Here is a 16,627-nt window from a genome sequence, read left to right as displayed (position 1 = left end):
TAATGCTGCTTCAAACACTATGCATGCATAGGCTGTGGAACAATGGGACACCTCCAGCGAATGTGCAGACGAGCTGAAAACTCTGCAAACCATCACGTTGCAGAGGAAGACCGATCCATGGTTGAACAAACTGAACTAGAGACTCGAACCGAGGAGGCAGAAGTGTACGGGGTACACACCTTCACCATGAAATATCCACTGATCATGTTAAAAGTTGAACTGAACGGAATTCCCATATCCATGGAATTGGACATGGGTGTGAGTCAATCATCATGAGCAAAAAGGCCTTCGACAGGCTGTGGTGCAACAAGGCACAAAGGCCCAAACTGAGCCCTATTCAAATACCAAGCTGAGAACTTACACTGAAGAGCTGATCCCTGTAATTGGCAGTGCAGCAGTAAAAGTCTCCTATGATGGAGCGGTGCACGAACTACTACTATGAATTGTACTCACACTGTTCGGCAGAAGCTGGCTGGGAAAAATCCGCTGGAACTGGGATGACATGCGAGCGCTTTTGTCCGTCGACAACGCCTCATGTGCCCAGGTTTTGAGCAGGTTTCCGTCGTTGTTTGAGCCAGGCATCGGAAATTTCTCGGGGGCGAAGGTGCAGATCCACTTGGTTCCCGGTACACAACCCATCCACCACAAGGCATGTGTGGTACCATACATGATGCGAGAGAAAGTGGAGATCGAGCTGGACAGGCTGCAATAAGAGGGCATCATCGCGCCGGTTGAGTTCAACGAGTGGGCCAGTCCAATTGTTCCAGTTCTCAAGGGTGATGGCACGGTCAGAATTTGTGGGGACTATAAAGTAACGATGAACTGTTTTTCGCTGCAGGACCAATACCCGCTAGCCAAGGCAGACAACCTATTTACGACGCTGGCAGGAGGGAAGACATTCACCAAGTTGGACCTGACCTCGGCTCACATGACGCAGGAGCTAGTGGAATCTTTGAAAGGCCTCACCTGCATCAACACGCACAAAGGTCTGTTCATCTACAATAGATGCCCGTTTGGGATTCGATCGGCCACGGCTATTTTTCAAAGGAATATGGAGAGTCTGCTAAAGTCTGTTCCGCGCACCGTGGTTTTCCAGGATGACATATTGATCACAGGTCGGGACACCATCGAACACTTGCAGAACCTGGAAGAGGTTCTAAGTCGGCGAGATCATGTGGGACTCAGGTTGAAATGCTCGAAGTGTGTTTTCCTGGTGCCAAAGGTAGAGTTCATAGGGAGAAGAATCACAGCAGACAGCATCAGCACCGACGCCAAGACGGAGGCCATCAAAAACGCGTCGAGACCACAGAACGTGACGGAGCTGCAGTCGTTCCTGGGACTCATCAATTATTTTGATAATTTTCTACCTGGGTTAAGCACCTTGCTAGAACCGCTACACACGTTGCTACACAAGGGAGATGACTGGGTATGGGGGAAATCACAAGAGACTGCTTTTGAGAAATCCAGAAATCTGTTATGTTCCAACAAACTGCTTATTCTGTATAACCCATGTAAACGTTTAGTGCTAGCTTGCAATGCGTCTTCGTACGGGGTCGGGTGTGTGTTACAACAAGCAAACGAATCAGGAACATTGCAACCGGTCGTCTATGCGTCCAGGTGTTTGTCCAAGGCCGAAAGGGCCTGCAGCATGATTGAAAAAGAAGCTCTGGCATGCGTTTACGGGGTGAAAAAAATGCACCAGTATCTGTTTGGGCTTAAGTTCGAGTTAGAAACTGACCATAAAACGCTCATATCACTATTCTCAGAGAGCAAAGGTATTAATACCAAAGCCTCTGCTTGCATCCAAAGATGGACGCTCACGCTGTCTGCATATAACTACGTAATTTGCCACAGGCCAGGCACAGAGAACTGTGCTGATGCGCTCAGTCAGCTACCATTGCCCACCACCGGGGTGGAAATGGCACAGCCTGCAGACTTGCTCTTGGTGATGGATGGATTTGAAAATTAAAAGTTACCCGTTACGGTCTGCCAGATCAGGACCTGGACCAGCCAGGGTCCTTTACTGTCCCTTGTAGAAAACTGTGTCCTCCATGGGAGCTGGCCCAGCGTCCCAGTGGAGATGCATGAAGAGATCAAGTCATTCCAGTGGCGAAAAGACGAAATCTCCATACAGGCGGACTGTCTTTTGTGGGGTAATCGCGTGGTTTTGCCTAAGAAAGGTAGGGAAATGTTCATACGCGATCTAAACAGTACCCACCCAAGCATAGTAATGATGAAAGCTATAGCCAGATCCCATGTGTGGTGGCCTGGCACCAATGCAACACTTGTTCTCAAATGAGCAATGGAGCCAGGGAAGCACCACTAAGTTTGTGGTCATAGCCCTCCAAACCGTGGTCTAAGATCCACGTTGACTTCGCTGGCCCGTTTCTAGGCAAAATGCTCTTGGTTGTTGTGGATGCTTATTCAAAATGGATTGAGTGTGTAATAATATCTGTAAGCACGTGCACTGCCACCATCGAAAACCTACGAGCCATGTTTGCCACGCATGGCCTGCCTGATGTCCTTGTCAGCGACAATGGGCCGTGCTTCACCAGTGCTGAATTCAAGGAATTCATGACCCACAATGGAATCAAGCACATCACATCTGCCCTGTTGAAGCCCGCATCTAACGGCCAAGCAGAATGCGCAGTCCAAACTGTTACGTATGTAAACCTGTAAATACCATGTCTAACCACTAGAGGGCTTATCCCCTGGAGTCCCAAGGGATCCCAAAATCCCTTGGGAGCACCTATATATAAGGAGGCCTCATAGGCTGGAGAGGCACTCTGAGATCTGTAATAAAGGCCTACGGTCACACCTTACTTTGAGCATGCAGTATCAAGTCTGACTCTTTATTCAAGGCATAACAACTGGCGACGAGATACAGATGATGAACCCCACCGCAACAATGCAGAGAACCATGGGCATCCTGGAGAAATTTTCGGAGGGAGATGATTGGGAAACCTTCGTGGAGCGACTCGACCAAAACTTCGCGGCCAACGAGCTGGAAGGAGAAGCTAACGCTGCCAAACGAAGGGCGATCCTCCTCACCGTTTGCGGGGCACCAACGTATGGCCTCATGAAAAACCTGCTCGCTCCAGCGAAACCCACAGAAAAGTCATACGATGAGTTGTGCACATTGGTCTGGGTGCATCTAAACCTGAAGGAAAGTGTTCTGATGGCGAGGTATCGGTTCTACACGTACAAGAGGTCTGAAGACCAGGAAGTGGCGAGCTACATCGCCGAGCTAAGGCACCTTGCGGGACATTGCGAATTTGAAGGACACTTGGAGCACATGCTCAGGGAGTTCTTTGTTCTTGGCATTGGCCATGAAGTAATACTTCGCAAACTTTTGACTGTAGAGACCCCAACCTTGAATAAAGCCATAGCAATAGCCCAGGCATTTATCGCCGCCAGTGACAATACCAAACAAATTTCTCAGCCCATTAGTGCTGCTGCAAGTACTGTGAACAAAGTAACATTGTTTTTGAATCGCAATGTACAGGGCAGGACTTACACACCTGCAGCTGCACGACTGCAGATGACTCAGAGTCCACCATCAAGGATGGTGAATGCAAGGCCATTAACAGCTTGTTGGCGCTGCGGGGGTGATCTTTGTTTCCATTCATACCACGTGAAAGGATATGTTTCCAAGGGCTGTGGAACAATGGGACACCTCCAACGTATGTGCAGGCGAGCTGCAGACCCTGCTAATCCTGCAAACCACATGTTGCAGAGGAGGACAGATCCACGTGGATCACGACGAACCAGAGCCTTAGACCGAGGAGGCAGAGGTATATGGGGTGCACACATTTACCACAAAGTGTCCCCCGATAATGCTGAAGGTTGAATTAAATGGACTCCCGGTGTCCATGGAGCTGGACACGGGCGCAAGCCAGTCCACAATGAGCAAAAAGACTTTCGATAAATTGTGGTGCAGCAAGGCCTCAAGGCCAGTCCTGACTCCCATTCGTACTAAACTGAGAATGTACACAAAGGAACTGATTCACGTCATCGGCAGTGCTACCGTAAAGTTGTCCTACGATGGAGCGGTGCATGAGTTACCACTCTGGGTGGTACCGGGCGATGGCCCCACACTGTTCAGCAGGAGCTGGCTGGGAAATATATGCTGGAACTGGGACGACGTCCAAGTGCTTTCGTCCGTCGCCGACACCTCATGTGCCCAGATCCTAAACAAATTCGCTCGCTGTTCGAACCAGGCATCGCGAAGTTCCAAGGAGCAAAAGTGCAGATTCATTTGATCCCGGGGGCGCGACCCATCCATCACAAGGTGAGAGCGGTACCTTACATGATGAGAGAGAGGGTGGAGTTCAATCCGGACAGGCTGCAATGAGAGGGCATCACATCGCCGATCGAATTCAAGGAGTGGGCAAGTCCGATTGTTCCAGTCCTCAAGGGAGACGGCACCGTCAGAATCTGTGGTGATTACAAAGTAACTCTCAATCGTTTCTCACTGCAGGATCAATACCCGCTACCAAAGGCAGACAACCTATTTGCGACGCTGGCAGGAGGGAAACTGTTCACGAAGCTGGACTTGACCTCGGCCTACATGACGCAGGAGCTGGAGGAATCATCGAAAGGCCTCACCTGCATCAACACGCTCAAAAGTCTCTTTATTTACAACAGATGCCCGTTTGGGATTCGATCGACCACGGCGATATTCCAGAGGAACATGGAAAGCTTGCTGAAGTCGGTTCCGCGCACCGTGGTCTTCCAGGACGACATCTTGGTTACAGGTCGGGACACCGTCGAGCATCTGCAGAACCTGGAGGAGGTTCTTAGTCGGCTCAATTGTGTGGGGCTCAGGCTAAAATGCTCGAAGTGTGTTTTCCTGGCATCTGGAGTGGAGTTCCTGGGAAGAAGAATCGCGGCGGACAGCATCAGGCCCACCGATTCGAAGACGGAGGCAATCAAGAATGCAACGAGACCACAGATCGTGATGGAGCTGCGGTTGTTTCTAGGACTCCTGAACTATTTTGGTAACTTCTTATTGGGTCTTAGCACATTGTTGGAACCCCTGCACTCTTTACTAAGTAAAGGAGATGAATGGATATGGGGCAAAAGCCAAGAAAATGTCTTTGAGAAAGCTAGGAAGCTGTTATGTTCAAACAAATTGCTTGTGTTGTACGATGCATGTAAGCGGTTGGTACTAGCATGTGATGCATCGTCGTACGGGATTGGGTGTGTATTGCAACAAGCTAATGAATTTGCGAAATTGCAACCGGTTGCTTATGCATCTAGAAGTCTGTCTGAGGCTGAGAGGGCCTACAGCATGATCGAAAAAGAAGCGTTAGCGTGTGTTTACGGGGTAAAGAAAATGCATCAATATCTGTTCAGGCTCAAATTTAAATTGGAAACCGACCATAAGCCACTTATATCCCTCTTTTCTGAAAGCAAGCGGATAAATACGAATGTATCAGCCTGCATCCAGAGATGGGCGCTCACGTTGTCTGCATACAACTACACCATCCACCACAGGCCAGGCACAGAAAATTGTGCCGATGCTCTCAGTAGGCTGCCATTGCCTACCACAGGGGTGGAGATGGCACAGCCCGCAGATTTTGTTATGGTAATGGAAGCATTCGAGAGTGAGCAATCAGCTATTACCACCCGACAGATTAGAACCTGGACGAGCCAGGACTCCTTACTGTCCTTAGTAAAGAACTGTGTGCTCCACGGGAGTTGGTCTAGTGTCCCATTAGAGATGCACGAAGCAATAAAGCCGTACTAGCAGCGCAGAGATGAAATGTCCGTACAGGCAGACTGCATCCTATGGGGTAATCGGGTAGTTGTGCCAAAAAAAGGCAGGGACACCTTCATTAATGATCTCCACAGCACCCACCCAGGCATCATAATGATGAAAGCAATAGGCAGATCTCACATGTGGTGGCCCGGTATCGATGCAGACTTAGAGTCCTGCGTGCACAAATGTAATACATGTTCACAGTTAAGCAATGCACCCAGGGAGGCACCACTAAGTTTATGGTCCTGGCCCTCCAAACTATGGTCCAGGGTCCATGTCGACTATTGTATTTTATAGGGTTAATCACATAGGGTTAATTGTGATATTTCGACATTTACAGTGTGTTTTCTGCTTCATGCCTCGTGAAATGTTGTTGATGCAGAGAGAGAGAGAGAGAAAGACCTTGATGCGCACACCATCTTGTTTATGGGACGATTGGCGCCTCGAGGTCTCATGCTTTGTGGATGAACAGCTGGGGCCTTACTGATTAGGAGTTGGCCAGAAGCCACATGCACCCATGTTTGTTCAATGGTATAAAGGAAAGGAACTGTCCAGTAGGTCTTTGAACTTCACCTTGGACCATGATTCGCGAGCGGTTCCGGGACCCCCAAGGCTCTTGACCAGCCGTCATTGTGGAGTTCCCGACGGGCCGAAGGCTGTGAGCTTTGTTGCATCTTATCATACTTCTCATTTCTTCGTATTATGTTTCTTTTCTCTCAGTAAACAGTGTTTTATCTTTACTTAATTTGTCTTGTCTCTTATTTAACATTCATCCAGATCCCGAACCTGGGTCTATTATTATCGATCCAAAACAACTATGCAGGTCCATTCTTGGGAAAAATGTTCTTAGTGGTTGTAGATGTGTACTTCAAATGGATTGAATGTGTGATAATGTCGGCAAGCACGTCCGCTGCCACCATTGTAAGCCTACAGCCATGTTTGCCATGCTCGGCCTGCCTGATGTCCTCGTGAATGACCAGTGCCGAGTTCAAGGAGTTCATGACCAGCAATGGGATCAAACATGTCACATCTGCCCCATTTAAACCAGCGTCCAACAGTCAGGCAGAACGAGCAGTTCAAACAATCAGGCAGAGCTTGAAAAGGGTAACTGAAGGCTCACTGCAGACTCGCTTATCCCGAGCCCTGCTTAGTTACTGCACAATACCCCACTCACTCACTGGGGTCCCTCCCACTGAACTGCTCATGAAAAGGGCATTTAAGACAAGGCTCTCGTTAGTCCACCCTGATCTACAGGAACAGGTAGAGAGCAGGTGACTTCAACAGAATACATACCATGATCGCGCAAATGTGTTACGTGAAATTGAGATAAATGATCCTGTATTTGTGTTGAACTATGGACAAGGTTCCAAGTGGCTTCCTGGCACTGTTTTGGCCAAAGAGAGGAGATGGGTGTTTGTGGCCAAACACTCAAATGGACTCACCTGCAGGAAACACTTGGACCAAACCAAACTCAGATTTACGGACTATCCAGAACAACCCACAATAGACTCTACCTTTTTCGACCCTCCAACACACACACAAGTGGCAACCGACCCAGCGGTTGACCACGAAGCAGAACCCATCACCGAGAACAGCCCAGCAGGACTCACCACCCCCAGCAGCCCAGCAAGGCCAGCTGCGCAGCAGCCCAGCGAAGGCCCAACAAACAACTCACCAAAACCAGCATTTGCACCAAGACGATCAACCATAGAAAGGAAGGCCACAGATCAACTCACATTGTAAATAGTTACACTATTGACTTTGGTGGGGAGTGTTGTTATGTATGTAAACCTGTAAATACCATGTCTAACCACCAGAGGGCTTATTCCCTGGATGCCCAAGGGATCCCACAATCCCTTGGGAGCACCTGTATATAAGGAGGCCTCACATGGTGGAGAGGCACTCTGAAATCTGTAATAAAGTTCTACGGACCCACCTTACTTTGAGCTTGCAGTATCTAGTCTGACTCTTTATTCAAGACATAACACAAGCCATTAAGCAAAGCTTGAAACGCAGGTCAGAAGGCTCCCTGCAGACCCGCCTGTCCCAAGACCTGCTCAGCTACTGCACTGGACCCCACTCGCTCACCGGGGATTCCCCTGCCGAACTGTTCATGAAAAGGGTGCTGAAAACAAGGCTCTCTCTAGTCCACCCTGATCTCCATGATCATGTCGAGGGCAGGCGGCATCAACAAAGCATGTACCATGATTGGGCAAATTTGTCACATGATATTGAAGTCAATGACCCTGTATTTATACTCAACTATGGACATGGTCCCAAATGGCTTCCTGGCACTGTCGTAGCCAGAGAAGGGCATAGGGTGTTTGAGGTCAAATTTGCAAATGGACTAACTTGCAGAAAGCATTTGGGCCAAACCAAACTGCGATTCACAGGCAACCACGAGCAACCTGAAGAGGACACCACCAACTTCGACCCTCCGATACACACACAAGTGGCAACCGACATCACGGTTGACCACGAAGCTGAACTCATCATCCCCAGCAGCCCAGCAAGGCCAGCTGTGCAACAGCCCAGCGAAGGCCCAACCAACTCACCGGCACCTGTGTTTGTACCGAGACAATTGACTAGAGCTAGGGAGCGGAAAGCCCCAGATAGTCTCACCCTGTAAATAAATGTACTTTTGACTTTGGTGGGGAATGATGTTATGTATGCAACACCATGTAGCCAGCATTCTACCGCCATCAGTGGGTGCATCTGTTGGAGTCCCAAGGGATCCCAACATACCTTGGGAGCACTGTATATAAGCAGGCCTCCCATACTGTGCCAGCACTCTGGAGTCAGAATAAAGAGACTAAGGTCACACTTACTCAAGTCTATGGTACTCTGTCACATTGCTTTATTTGAGACATAACAACTCTACCTGCATGCAAAGTATGGGGACGATTGTAGTTCTGGAAAATGCGTGCGGTCTGTTGCAAGTGCTGGGTTTAGGCGCATGCGCTTCGCAAACCTAAACGCGGAACTTGCGGGGACCACATGGGTGCATGCGCACCTCATACGTGCCTGTGGGGTGCGCGATTTCAGGTCCAATGTTTGTCCTGCAGAAAGAGCAGCTGAGAGTTAGTGAATGGCTACTAAGAGAGTGCAGATGTGTGAGGCTTATGCTGCTGGTGCATATGCTGAGAGGGAGAAGAAGCAAGATGCAAGCAGGATAAGGTGGTGTTGACTGGGAAATAAGTGTATGGAGTGTGAAGTAAGGAAGGAGCCATGAGAGCATTTGATGAATGTGTAAAGGCTAACAAGTGGCTGGTGTGAAGGCAACAAAGAAGAGGTGAGTGTATGTTATTGATGAGACTGAAAGGTGGTGTTGTGTGGTCTTGTGCTGTGTGGTGAAGGAAGTGATAGAAGGAAGGGAAATGTTGAAAGAGCTGGGAAATGGGTGTGAAGGACTGCTGCTATGTGGGAGGGGGATAAATGGAAAGCTGTATTCACCCTTGCTACTGAAGTGAGGTAACTGAAGCAATTCCTGCATTGTATCCAGGTCCTGGGGATCACACTCCTGGAGTGGATGACTTCTGTAATCACTCTCTGTGCCTGGTGGACAAATTGTTTGACAGATCGCACACATCTGAAAGTAAAGGGCCTCCACAGGCAGAGAGTTGGGCTATTTGCCAAGCCCCTGGCCAGTGATTGCCCTTCAAATTCATATGACTGATAAAAGCAGATGTAAGGCTTGCTTTTATCAGCGTAAGACTTTTAAAGTGCAGAAAAATACATTTTTACTGGCACTGTTGAGTAACAGGAATTGCCTCATAACCCTCACCTCTTCCACAAGCACCTCCAGAGAGAATTTTGATTATCTGGGGGGTTGCCTGTGACTCATTTCGTGGAGGATTCTTCCTCCTTGAATCTCATAAATGCGAAGAACCAACAAGGAAATGCAACCTCCCTTTAAATTGTGTTTAACAAATTTATTAGAGTTATTTGAGGATGTAACTAACAGGGTAGATAAAGGGGAACCAGTGGATGTAGTATATTTGGATTTCCAAAAGGCATTCAATAAGGTGCCACATAAAAGGTTGCTACGCAAGATAAGGACTCATGGAGTTAAGGTAATATATTAGCCTGTTTAGAGGATTGGTTAATAGGCAGAAAACAGAGAATAGGGATAAATGGATAATTTTTCATTTGGCAGGCTGTAACTAGTGGGGTGCCGCAAGAATCAGTGCTGGGGCCTCAGCTATTTACAAAGCTAGGTGGGAAAGTAAGATGTGAGGAGGACACAAAGAGCCTGCAAAGGGATATAGACAGGTTAAGTGCATGAGCAACAAGGTGGCAGATGGAGTATAATGTGGAGAAATGTGAGGTTATTCACTTTGGGCGGAAGAATAGAAAAACAGAATAATTTTTAAATGATGAGAAACTATTAAATGTTGGTGTTCTTGGAGATTTAGGTGTTCTTGTACAGGAAATAGAAAGTTAGCATGCAGTTGCGACAAGCAATTTGGAAGGCAAATGGCATGTTCGCCTTTATTGCAAGGGGGTTGGAATACAAGAGTAAGAAAGTCTTTCTACAATTGTACAGGGCCTCGGCGAGACCACACCTGGAGTATTGTGCACAGTTTTTGTCTCCTTATCTGAGAAAGGACATACATGCCTTTGAGGTGGTGCAACGAAGGTTCACTAGTTTGATCCCTGGGATGAGAGGGTTGTGCTATGAGGAGAGATTGAGTAGATTGGGCCTATACTCTCTGGAGTTTAGAAGAATGAGAGGTGAGCGCATTGAAACATACAAGATTCTGAGGGGGATTGACAGGGTAGATGCTGAGAGGTTGTTTCCCCTGGTTGGAGTGTCTAGAACTAGGGAGCATAGTTTCAGGATAAGGGGTAGGCCATTTAAGAAAGAGATGAGGAGGAATTTCTTCACTCAGAGGGTTGTGAATCTTTGGAATTCTCTATCCCAAAAGGCTGTGGATGCTAAGTCATTGAGTATATTCAAAACTGAAATAAATAGATTTTTGGACTCATGGGGAATCAAGGGATATGGGGATCAGGTGGGAAAGTAGTGTTGAGGTCGAAGATCAGCCATGATCTTATTGAATGGCGGAGCAGGCTTGGGGGGCCATATTGCTTACTCCTGCTTCTAATTTTTATGTTCTTATGGAAACAAGCCTCTGGCTGACCCACAGCAGAAAATGATCGCCAGAAGTGGGCAGGGTCACCAAATTCAGTGAGATTATAATGAGACCCGGGATCTAAGATACCCCAGGTCTGTTTTTGGCTTCCGCGGGTGAAATTTAAACTGAAAACTAAAACTCACCCACTAAGAACTGATGCGGAGTTAAATGGGGGGCCACAGTCTTTGTACTAACTGCATTTCTGCCATAACAACATGTACTGAGGCACCTTTCATCATATGGTGATACTTTCATGCTCTTCATGGCACCAGCACCATTTTACTTGGTTCCATCAGCATAAAAATCTGCCTTTGAACTAATAACAATTCTGCAATATAACAACAGCATAATGAGATCACTGAGCCTTGTCTTTAACTCTAACGGGGTGAAATTGGTTTTGGCTCAAAAACGGGGGCAGGGACTGTGATGTGTGATCTGCCCTAGACCATTGAATGTGGGCAGGCAGCACGCAAAATTCACGCTGCCTGCTCATTACAATGATTGGAGCGCTGATCTCAGCGCTAAACACACTGCTGGTTGGCTCAGCACTCAAGAGGGGGGCCAATATCAGGTGCAGTCTGCTGACCAATAAAATTGTGCCTAGGCTCACTGCACGTCTTAAAGAGATGGTGCTTTATTGCAGAAGGACCTCATTGTGAGGAGGATGCAAAGAGGCTTCAAAGGGATATAGACAGGCTAAGTGAGTGGGCAAGAACATGGCAAATAGAATATAATGTGGAGAAATGTGAAGTTATCCATATTGGTATGAAAAATAGAAAAGCAGAGTATTTTTTAAATGGTAAGAGATTGGGAAATGTTGGTGTTCAGAGGGACCTGGGTGTCCTTGTACACGAATCACTGAAAGTTAACATGCAGGTACAGCAAGCAATTAAGAAAGCAAATGGTATGTTGGCCTTTATTACAAGAGGATTTGAGTGCAAGAGATGTCTTACTGCAATTATATAGGGCCCTGGTGAGACTGCACCTGGAGTATTGTTTACAGTTTTGGGTGCCCAAATTGCCCGTGCTCCCCGATTGGGGGCAGTAACCTTCCAGGACTGGGACTTTTAACGCCCGGACCAGAGATGTTGAATTGGGCCTACTGCCCCTCAAAGGAAGCGGCGCGCTGTCTCTGACACTCCCCATCCTTTGGAGGCGGTTCCCGGGGCGCTACTGCGGCGCTATGTCCAGCGCTATGTCCAGCGCTACAGCGTAGTGCTAATGCGCTACAACACCTCGCCCCTTGGATTAAAAGGGAGACCACTGCGCACTCTGCAAGCCCTTTGATGGCCGCCTCATGGCCACCAGGGCAGCGTGAGACTGGGCCAGCTGCCCGGCAACCAATTCGGAATGACAGGCTGCAAAATGGCAGCCAGGACCACACTAGGGCCGGCATGGTCGAGCCGACCCACGAGTCGACTGACAAACAGAGCAGCCACCCTCAGGTTTGACAAGGTGGCTGGAAGATTGCGGGCACATCGGACTGGCACAGGATGAAGGCATCATGACCAATATTCCTTGTACTGTTTTTCTGGTTGCATATCCCATTCAATTTTTCGACCATGCATATTTATATTGTAGGTGAGCGGCCTGGGTGGGACCTGTAGACGACTGCGTGCCATGTGGCCACACAGCTTAATGGAAACATTGATCATGACTGCTGCCACAATACTAGGCATTCACCATCATGATGTGCTGGGCGTGGTCACACAGCTGCTGCACATTAAGTTGCAGTACATCTGAGGATTGATATGCGACGCCCGTATGTGTGCAGTCAATGGCACCCTGCACCATGAGAAATCCTGCTATCCTGGCAAAGCCACATGCACGCTCCTCCTGCTTCTCTCTGTTCAATGAAATCCCTGCTCCTGGAGTATAGAACCTCTGTGACCTCCCGGATGCAGCAATGGTCAGCGAACTGGGAGATATTAGCTATGTCGCCTGCTCCAGACTTGGAGGATCCAGTGGCAAAAAAATTCAGGGCCACTGTTAATTTGAGGGCAGTGGCATCGTCGCCCTGCTCTGAGGCTGCATCTCTGGTTCCAGGAGGTGGCAGAGTTCAGTAACCACCTTTTTGGTGAAACGGAACCTTTGAATACACAGCTCCTGGTTTAAGTGCAAGTAGGAGAAGTACTCTCGGAAGACCCATGTGGGTAAGGCCTCCTGCCGAGAGCCCTCCTGCCCCTCTTCCTCCTCCCTCTGTGAGCAGCTTATATTCTTCTTAGCTGCCTCTGCTCCAACTCGCTGTCATGCTCTAGCACGAGGGGGCTGCAAGTAGAGTCCCTTTGACTGGGAGCAAGTGTTCTGAGCAAAACCCTTGAATTCAGAAGTAAAGCCTTCTCCACTTGCAGCATCACTCCATGTCACCTCAGCAACTTCAAACAACTCTAGAAAGCTCCAAACAGTTCCACAAACTCATACAAAGACAATAGAAATCACAAAGCGAGTTACCGGAAAGATGTTGATGATCCCTTTAAATATCATTGGTGGGAGGTTCCTCGTGCAGCTGAATACACGTTCAGCTGTATGTGCTTTGAAGAGGGTGTGCAGTCGAGCGGTGACTACAGCCGCCTACCATGGCATCCTGCCTCTGTAGAGTTTGTCAACATGCAGTAGAATCCACTATACATCCCAAATACTGCAAATATTGCAGGAAATGTTTACAAACGAATGCTTTTTAAAATTCCCATTTTACTTCTGTACAATTAAAGGTCAGTTCAATCATTTGAAAAGAAAGTCCATACCAAATCCCAGTAATAATAGATATTGATTGGAGCCTTTTTATATTTGTAATGTCTGTAAGCTTATAATGTTTGTAGTTCCACACTGTGGATGTGGATGTATTGTGTACTGCAAGTGCAGGGTTAATAATAAACAGAGCCAGGCAGATTCTGGAGGCTTCCGAGAGAGAGCTGTCTGCCATGTAGGAAGCTGTGTGTGGTTGTGCTCTGTGAATATATCACATTTGGCGATGAGATGTGATTATTCGGATGATTTAAAGCTTACATTTTGTTGGGGAAGGATTCAGCCAGCCGACAGAGAGACTTTGGAAATTTCTGTCTTTGGAAAAAAGCTACAAAATCCGAGGTAAAATACAGCACACAGTGTGAACAGCTCGAGATTAAAATGGCAGGTGTAATCGGACATTTGGGAGAATATAGACATGACCGGGAACATTTGAAAGCGTGTGTGGATCGGCTAGAAATGTATTTCACTGCAAATAACATAATCGAAGTTCCAGACAATGCAGTCCAGAACTGGGCTGTGTTGGAATGTAAGAAAGCGATATTCTTATCAGAGGCGGGTCCGGCATTGTACGAAACCCTTGTAAATCTGCTTGTGCCTGACGAGCCAAAGGACACAATGCTTAAAAGTATTTTAACGAAGCTGGAGCAGCACTATAACCCCAAACTGTTAGAAATTGCTGAAAGCTATTGATTCGGGATTCGGAATCAAAAGACTGAATAAAGTATCAGTGATTACATCGTAGCATTAAAAAAGCTATCGATGCACTGTAATTTTGGAAACTTTCAAAACCGAGCATTACGGGATCATTTTGATTGTGGGGTGAAAAATGATGCGAGCAGAAGGAAGTTATTGACGACGGATGACTTGACTTTTGAGATTGCTTGTCAGACAGCGAGGTCGATGGGCATGGCCGAACAATATTCCCGAGAATTAAATAATAATTATGATCATCAGCCAACCGAGGTAAATCACCTGCAGGTTCAAAGTAAAAGACGATGGGAGCCCAAAGTCTCAGAAACTGGAAATTTTAACAGAGCGTCGAAGTCAGGCTATAGATGCCTGGGACAACACATTGCTCAAGGTTGTCCATACGTGAAGGCAGAGTGTTTCTTCTGCAGAAAGACTGGGCATCTTGCGAAGGCATGCCGACTGTAGGTTAAACCAGTTTTCAAAGCTATGAGTCCAGCGTTCAAAGCTATGAGTAGAAATCCCAAGAGACTACATAGCATGGAAGAACAACAACAGGACGAGGAGATGTTAGAGTTACACGTCATCAGGAGCACGAGGTTAACAGACAGCGATTCGGAAAGCATCAAAATCCACATAGATGTTGTGGGATTCAAGATACCAATGGAAATTGACACGGATGCATCCGTGAGGGTAGTACCGGAGTCGCTGTACCGCGATAAATTGCATGATTTCCAACTGGAGAAATCCAAGATAGAGCTGCGAGGCTACTCGGGAGAGAAAATTCCTGTGGTAGGTCGTATCTCCGTACCGGTGAAATATAAAGATCAATTTCAGAACTTGCCTCTAATAGTAGTGAAAGAAGACAAGTCTGCCTTACTTGGAAGAAATTGGTTGAGCTCACTGAAGCTGGATTGGAGTAAGATTTTCTGTGTGGAAGCGAGATTTTCATCAATGGATGAGGTTATCAAGAAGTATCCAAAGGTGTTCTGCAAAACGGGCAGTCCGATCCAAGGCTTCAAGGCGAGTCTCAGGGTATAGAAGGACGCTAGATCAGTTTACTACAAGCCACGTTCTGTACCACATGCACTCAAGGAGAAAGTTGAGCAAGAACCCAAAAGACTAGAGACAGAGAACATTATTTGTAAGGGCTACACCCATTGTTGTTGTACCTAAGTCTGATAGTAAGGTAAGATTGTGTGGTGATTATAAAGTAACCGTAAACCAGGTTCTAGAGGGTAATGTCCCCAATACATTGCCGAATATAGAAGATTTGTTCACAACACTGACAGGTGGTCAGATCTTCTCAAAACTGTATCTTTTACGAATGCCTACTTACCGTTTGAACTAGATGAGGAGTCCAAGTCATGTTTGACGATAAATACTCATCTAGGCCTATATCAATTTAATAGGCTACCGTTTGGAGTGTCTTCCGCCCCTGCCATATTCCAAGGGTGATGAACCAGATTTTGCAAGGTATTGAAGGGGTAGTATGTTGCATGACATAGTAATTTCAGCACCAAATAGGCAAATTCATAATAACATATTGAATGAAGTCCTCAAACGGCTAGAGAAGCACAGAGTACGATTGTCTGCTCGTAAGTGTGAGTTGTTTAAAAACTCAGTGGAGTACTTAGGGTACAGAGTAGACAAAGATTGTTTACATCCAACCATGGAGAAATTGGATGCAATTAGAAATACACCCACTCCCAGGAATGTCACTGAACTTCGTTCATTCTTGGGTCTTTTGAACTATTATGGGAAGTTCCTACCAAATTTGGCTACAGTATTACATCCACTGAATGAACTTTTGAAAAAACAGGTCCAGTGGAAGTGGTCAAAAGAATGTGATACAGCATTCAAGGAGTGTAAAAGCAAATTGGTAGAGAGCACCATGTTAGTTCACTATGACATATCTAAGGAGATTAAGCTAGCATGTGATGCCTCTCCATATGGAGTTGGGGCAGTGATCTCTCATGTATCACGTAGTGGGGAGGAGAGACCAATTGCTTTTGCTTCACACACTCTCAGTGCCAGTGAGAGTAATTATGCGCAAATTGAAAGGGAAGGTTTGGCATTAATTTTTGGGGTCAAGAAGTTTCACAAATACTTGTATGGTTGTACGTTTATCATAATTACGGACCATAAGCCCCTAACACCAATCCTCCATCCAAAGTCCCCAGTTCCAACATTAGCTGCAGCCCGAATGCAGAGATGGGCTTTGATTTTGTCAGCATATACATATGATATTGAATACAGACGATCAGCTGATCACAGTAATGCTGATGCA

This window comes from Pristiophorus japonicus, chromosome 1 (genome assembly GCF_044704955.1).
Source record: "Pristiophorus japonicus isolate sPriJap1 chromosome 1, sPriJap1.hap1, whole genome shotgun sequence".
Lineage (NCBI taxonomy): Eukaryota > Metazoa > Chordata > Chondrichthyes > Pristiophoridae > Pristiophorus > Pristiophorus japonicus.
Note: the sequence above shows the minus strand (reverse complement) of the source record.